The 7,980-nt window shown below is 32.4% G+C and overlaps 1 non-coding gene across 1 annotated transcript; it reads right to left on the reverse strand.

Annotated features, from left to right (window-relative positions):
• Positions 1 to 7,400: 7,400 nt before the first annotated feature.
• On the reverse strand, positions 7,401 to 7,508 carry LOC139865169 (small nucleolar RNA R71). Its single transcript, XR_011764692.1, has one exon. It is a non-coding gene; the product is annotated as a small nucleolar RNA R71 (small nucleolar RNA).
• Positions 7,509 to 7,980: the final 472 nt, after the last annotated feature.

Here is a 7,980-nt window from a genome sequence, read left to right on the forward strand (position 1 = left end):
GAACTCAAAATCATGTTTATACATATTTATGAACGATAAAACTAGGTTTTAACACCGAAATTATTGTTACCTCAAAAAGGACATAAATTGAGAAACAAATCAAAATGTTAAAATTCATTTAAAATGGAATAGAGGACGATAAAAAGGAAAATAAAAGCCAAGTGTGGGAAAATTTACCAAGTTATTCAAAACATATATCACATATTTCTGTAACAAATAACTGAAAATACTTTTGCTTTGGACTAAACTAAACTGTTTTACCCGATGAAAGAAAAGAAGAGATGGATCTACACGATGAATCAATTCCATCATTAAAAGGAAGTAAAGTCTTCCGAAAAAGACACGCGCTTCTTGATTTAGGTCATGAAGTTGTCGTCCAGACCAGCTGTAGGTTGACGAAAAATCTAGAAAAGTCATCACTAAAATCAGCAGGAAATCCACGGACCTCAGCATTAAACAGGGTCGCCAAGTGGTTAGATTTATCCTAACCATGAGAAGGATTTATCTTGTACAATGGGGGGGCACCATGCAAATTAGCTGGATAAGACTAATGAATCAGATCCCCAGAAAGGATAATCTCCTTAAAGATTAAAAATCAGCTTTTAAGCCTGATATTACTCAATCCTAGATATTGACCTTAAAGATTGAGAATTACAAACTCATGGAATTCAATGATATCTAAACTCGAGCTTGAACGAGAAAATATTTTGATCAAAATTACAAACCGATTTGTTTTCTGAAAACCCTATTTTCAATGCGTTCATTACCATTGAACGTAAAATTCTAGGAATTCACCTGGAATTCATTAGGTCACATGAACCAAATCGGGTGTCAACCGTAAGAACGGTGGTTGCATAGTGGTCAAAGACAGGACCTTGTGCCATACCAAAAAATTATAAGGGTGAGCTTTACTATTGCTCCTACCAAGGATAGTAATTGCGTCCGACACGTTATAGACCATAATTAAAAGCATGTCAGGAGACATTGCCTTAACAGTTGCTTGTTCAACGCTTTCCTTTCAACCGGACGGTAGTTTACCGAAAGGTAATATACGGGACAAGTAAACTGGACGTGTTGCTTTCCAAATACAAGGTTAGCAAGTGGGTGACACAAAACCGCAAGTTTTGAGCTAAAATTTTCAAATCTGAAACCCACCAAACCCACAAAAATATTTTGCAAACACCGGTAAAGGGTTATTCCGGAAAACTTATCTAGGGTAAAAACTAGATTTAATTTTCAAAAGATCAAATGTTTTCATAAAGATCCAATTTCCTTAATGGATCTAAATTTTTATAGTCATGTGGGACTGTAAACCATATCGTTACTACCATTGTTTATACCGTCGTATAGAAAATCACTGATGTACAAAGTGTGAAGAATAAAGAAGTGATTCTAGTATTTCAAGACGATATTGCTTGAGGACAAGCAACGCTCAAGTGTGGGAATATTTGATAATGCTAAAAACGAACATATATTTCATAGCATTATTCCTCAAGAAAGACAAGCTTTTAGTTGCAATTGTTCTATTTACAAGTGATATTCGTTTAAATAATAAAAGGTGAAGACAAAAGACAGATTCGACGAATTGAAGACGCAAACGACCAAAAAGCTCAAAAGTACAAAAGACAATCAAAGAGGTTCCAATTATTGATAAGAAACGTCTCGAAATTACAAGAGTACAAGATTCAAAACGCAAAGTACAAGATATTAAATTGTACGCAAGGACGTTCGAAAATCTGGAACCGGGACCAGAGTCAACTCTCAACGCTCGACGCAACGGACTAAAAATTACAAGTCAACTATGCACATAAATATAATATAATATTTAAATAATTCTTATAATTATTTATATATTATAATAAATAATAAAAACCGTCGGCAAGAAAGACTCCAAAGGGACTGAGCTGTAATTTCATTCTCCGCGACTCGCGGAGTTTGAAGGCCAAAATGGCCGCGAGTCGCGGAGCCCCCAGTTTTGAAACTCCCTATAAAGCAAACCGAAATCTGATCATTTTCATCATCTTTTTCTTCTTCTTCTCATACGTAAAATATATATATATATTTATAATTTATATTTTAATTTTAATTATAATTCTAATAATAAGGGTATGTTAGCAAATGTTGTAAGGGTGTAAGTCGAAATTCTGTCCGTGTAACGCTACGCTATTTTTAATCATTGTAAGTTATGTTCAACCTTTTTACATTAATGTCTCGTAGCTAAGTTATTATTATGCTTATTCAAAACGAAGTAATCATGATGTTGGGCTAATTACTAAAATTGGGTAATTGGGCTTTGTACCATAATTGGGGTTTGGACAAAAGAACGACACTTGTGGAAATTAGACTATGGGCTATTAATGGGCTTTATATTTGTTTAACTAAATGATAGTTTGTTAATGTTAATATAAAGATTTACAATTGGGCGTCCCTATAAATTACCATATACACTCAATCGGACACGATGGGCGGGGTATTTATATGTACGAATAATCGTTCATTTAACCGGACACGGGAATGGATTAATAGCCACTAGAATAATTAAAACAGGGGTGAAATTATGTACAAAGGACACTTGGTATAATTGATAACAAAATATTAAAACCTTGGGTTACACTCAGTCGACATCCTGGTGTAATTATTAAACAAAGTATTAAAATCTTGTTACAGTTTAAATCTCCAATTAGTTGGAATATTTAACTTCGGGTATAATTAAAATTTGACGAGGACACTCACACTTTATATTTATGACTGATGGACTGTTATGGACAAAAACCAGACGGACATATTAAATAATCCAGGACAAAGGACAATTAACCCATGGGCATAAAACTAAAATCAACACGTCAAACATCATGATTACGGAAGTTTAAATAAGCATAATTCTTTTATTTCATATTTAATTTCCTTTATTTTATATTTAATTGCACTTCTAATTATCGCACTTTTATTTATTGCACTTTTAATTATCGTCCTTTTTAATTATCGCAAGTTTATTTTATCGCACTTTTATTATTCGCAATTTCATTATCGTTATTTACTTTACGCTTTAATTTAAGTCTTGTATTTATTTTACATTTGGTTTTAACTGCGACTAAAGTTTTAAAATCGACAAACCGGTCATTAAACGGTAAAAACCCCCCTTTATAATAATAATATTACTTATATATATATTTGTATTTTTATAAAAGTAAACTAATATAGCGTTGAGCTTTGTTTAAAAAAGATTCCCTGTGGAACGAACCGGACTTACTAAAAACTACACTACTGTACGATTAGGTACACTGCCTATAAGTGTTGTAGCAAGGTTTAAGTATATCCGTTCTCTAAATAAATAAATATCTTGTGTAAAAATGTATCGTATTTAATAGTATTTCCTGCTAAAATTAAAAAGTATTTTATATACACCCCGCTGCACATCAGGTGCAATTACTAATTAGGTTATGGTGATGACGGTTATATAGATAATGATGAGGAGATGATGATGAAGAAGATGATTGAAGAAAACGGTTCCGTATTGTGTGCATCTTGATCGAACACAACAACAATAGGATAATGTTATTGTTTGTGTTATTTAGTTTTTATTTATGGAACCCTATTGAGTCAGACAAACCTTGGGCCATTTAATTTGAAGTGGACTTTAATTTGGTTGTTGGGCCACATATCATTTTGTGTTTGTTGGGCCGAACAGTTAATAAATGGCTTATATAGTTTAGCTGAGAGTTAAACACAAAAGTAGGAACAGCGGAGTGGTTAGTGGTGTATTCGGGCGAACGAGAGGTCTCGGGTTCGAGCCCGGGGGCATTTCTTTTTAAAAGAGTTTATCTTCAAAGGTTGTACTCTATTTATTATTATTATTATTATTATTATTATTATTATTATTATTATTATTATTATTATTATTATTATTAGTAGTAGTAGTAGTAGTAGTAGTAGTAGTAGTAGTAGTAGTAGTAGTAGTAGTAGTAGTAGTAGTAGTAGTAGTAGTAGTAGTAGTAGTAGTAGTAGTAGTAGTAGTAGTAGTAGTAGTAGTATCATTATAATTAAAACCAATATTATTATGATTATTATTATAACATCATTATTTCTAAAACTATCATTATTAGCATTAATATGAAAAGTATCATTTTTGTAAAAGTATTATTTTATTAAATATTATTATCAATATTATTAAAAATAACATTTGTAGTAAAATTATCATTTTTATTACTATTAGGATTATTATTAATATCATTATTATTAATAGTATTATTTTTAGAGACATTATTATTATTTTTATCACTATTATTATTATACTATAATTAATATTTTTATTTTTATTAGTACTATTATTATTAATATTATCATTATAATCGAATACAACCTTTGTTACTATTATTGATATAAAAATATACTTATAGTAATATTACATATACGTATATACTAATCATATTAACATTTTTAACAAATTAGGTATTTTTAATATATATATATATATATATATATATATATATATATATATATATATATATATATATATATATATATATATATATTGATATAATTATATAAATATTAATCATTTTAAATATATACACAAATTAAATATATATATATATATATATAATACATAATTTAAGATATCATATATAAAATCTGTTCGGTTATGATTATATGTGTTAATATATATATAAATGATATATGTTCGTGAATCTGAGGCCAACCTTGCATTGTTCAGTTCCGTCGTATGCATATTTTTACTACAAAATATCGTATTGTGAGTTCATTTGATTCCCTTTTACTCTTTGAATTTTTGGAACTGATAATACATGCGCTACATTTACAACTGCTTTATTAAATGCTTTTGAAATACATTTTGAACTGCGAATACATGAAATGCTTTTATAAATGTTTGACGAGATAGGTACAAGCAAAACATTCCTCGAATGAATTATGTGGATGTGATAATTGCCACCATTGAATTATGTGGACGTGATAATTGCCACAATATGAATATTTTTCCCATGATTATTATTGCTTGGTAACCTAACAATTAGTGAACATCACTAATTTTGAGAATTAGTGCAAGCCTAATTGACGCGAATCCTAAAGGTAGCTACTGGGTTTAACACCCCCACCCAGAATGTTCACTAGACGGAAGGGCTAGTGGGCGTGGTGTTTAGTACTTCGAAGTTTATATGAATATTATACAGAAGAGATGTTCTATTTTGGGGATATTATTATGCGCATTATATATTAAGGTCGGTTACCAAGCCAAGCTATGAAAGCAATGAAAAGTGAATGTTATGTATCGAGAGAATGATTTTTATACACAGGTTATGTGTATTAGTTTTTGTACACGAGATATGTGTACGGTTACTAAGATTTATGAAAAATGGATTGCGTACACGAGAAAGGTGTACTGTATTTAAAAGATATCGCATGTACATTACAGGTGGGTGTAGGATTCGGGCCCATTTGTACCATGCAGCATTTAAATCTTGTGGTCTATCAAAATGATGAATTTTATTGCTTATAATAAACCTATGAACTCACCAACCTTTTGGTTGACACTTTAAAGCATGTTTATTCTCAGGTATGAAAGAAATCTTCTGCTGTGCATTTGCTCATATTACATGGAGTCGTTCATGGCATATAGAGGTCAGAACCTCGCAATGGGACCAAATGTTGAAGACTTCGTCCAGATGGATTAGGACGGGTCACTACATTATTAGTGTAATCTTAGCCATGATTGGCTAAATCTCTTGTGTTTGCTTATCTATGAATCTCTAATGCAAGTGTTTGCCCTAAAAATCAATTGAATAATGTTGTTTGAATGAATTACATGCTCAAGTGTTATTGTGTTAGCTAAAGATCCATTGTTATGCATTTGTTTTAGGCTTTACTTTGATTACATAGATTGAGTAGCTCTCTTAGTGATTTGAGAAGTGAATCAATTTGTGCATCAACACCTTGAGTGATCTAGACAACTAGCTTAAGAATTTCAAGTGATTGTGTTCTTGATCTAGGTTGGTTTTCAATTGGCCTTTAGTCAACATAGTAGTGTCGATTATCTTAAGTGATTTCGATATTTGGGGGTTCTAAGTGATTTCAACCCAAGCATAATCTCAATAACCAATCATGCTTAACTTGATCTTAGAATACAATGCTTATGTGAATTCGCAGAGTGTTATTTGATTAATTTTTGTTAGTAATGCTAAACATTTAATAGTTCAACAACTAGTGTGATAGCAATTTGGGTAAAACGGGGCAATCCAAGCATAGAGAGGATTAAATAAGTGAACACTACTTAGTTAATTGATTTAAGTTCTCTATATTTCATTACTTGTTATTTGCTACTAGTTTACTCGTTAAGTTCAAGTTTGTTTAGTTGTGCAAGTTTTAGTTGTTAATTAAAATCAATCAAAACCCCCCATTCAAACAAACCCTAGGACAATTGATAGTTTCAAATATTCGACTTACACCGCTCTCTTGAGATGAACTTAATAAGAATACTTACATTGGAGTGCTATAATAACCAGGTTCTAAGTGCTCGTTAGTTGTATGTGCTTATTTGTAGTGTTTGAATCATATATAAATTTTGAGGGTAAAAGATGTATATAACGCACATCGTCATATACTTTCTTGGCGCCGCTGCCAGGGGGCGGTTAGCTTAGTTGGATATTTGGTTTAAACTTTTAATTGTTCGATCCTTTCGTAAGGGTTTACTCTTACGAAAGTTACTTTTCGTGTTTTAAATATTATTTTTGTTAGGAAAACCGCTTGTGGTTGTGTTGTGATTGAAGGATAGGTACCTTTGGTGTATGAAAACAAGGTCCCACAAGGATCAAGAGTTCACACGTCCATTCTCCGATCTGGAAAAACACGTGCACGGGGTTTACAAACATAGAGAAGAACGGGTATTAAGGAAAAATTTTAAGGTTTTGCCATTTTGTTTAGAAGACAAGGATCCAAACGGTCAACCGATTCTCAATGAAGTGGGTAATCCAATCAACCAAGGTCCACCGATTGATCAAGAGTTATTGAATGATCCTAACGATACACCTATATGGAACGCTAGATTGGTGGCACCAACAATGATAGCACCGGCTATTACAAAACCACCAATTGGAGCGGATAATTGGAAGATTGAGGGTAACTTCTTCACAATGATCAAAGATACATTCTTCCATTGGTTAATAGAAGAAAATCCGTTCGAACACATCCAACACTTTAATGATCTTTGTGATATCTACAAAAACAAGGATGTCACCGATGACGCTTTTAAGTTAAAGGCATTTCCATTTACACTTCAAGGAGAAGCAAAAGTTTTGTTAAGGAGCTTGCCATCCGATTCCATAAGAACTTTCCAAAATTTAACCAATGAATTTATCAATCACTTCTTCCCACCGTTAAAAGTAGAACAACTTAGGAATGGACATTAATGGGCTTACCCAACGGGGTGATGAGACTTTGTATGATGCGTGGGTACGATTCAAGAAAATGCTAAGAGCTTGCCCACCTCACGGTTTGACGAAGAAGGAGTACATCAATACATTTTACTTGGGCACTAATGCTTTGACTAAGCAATATCTTGATACTTCATCCTGTGGGGTATTCGTGTATAAATCACCAAATATGGCCGAAATTTTGTTAGAAGATATCTCGGTTAACACATACGAATGGGCACCTTCACCGCGAGATTTGATAAAGAAAAGTGTTGCATAAGTTGAGAGTGACAATGGGCAAGTGACGCTTGCAAGCTTGAACAATCAATTTCATATGTATGGGAAAGAATTGAAGAACCTTCAACAATCGGTAGTAGCATTGCAAGTAGGTTGTCAAAGATGCGAAGGGCCACATCTCACCAAGAATTGCCCTCAAATTACTTAATGCGACCATGTCGATCTAGATGACATTCCCATGAATTCGGATGCTCATGTAAATTAAGTGAGCAATCAAAACTATCAACGGGGAGGAACATCAAACCAAAACTACTACAAT

The sequence above is a fragment of the Rutidosis leptorrhynchoides genome, chromosome 8 (assembly GCF_046630445.1).
Source record: "Rutidosis leptorrhynchoides isolate AG116_Rl617_1_P2 chromosome 8, CSIRO_AGI_Rlap_v1, whole genome shotgun sequence".
NCBI classification, from domain to species: Eukaryota; Viridiplantae; Streptophyta; class Magnoliopsida; order Asterales; family Asteraceae; genus Rutidosis; species Rutidosis leptorrhynchoides.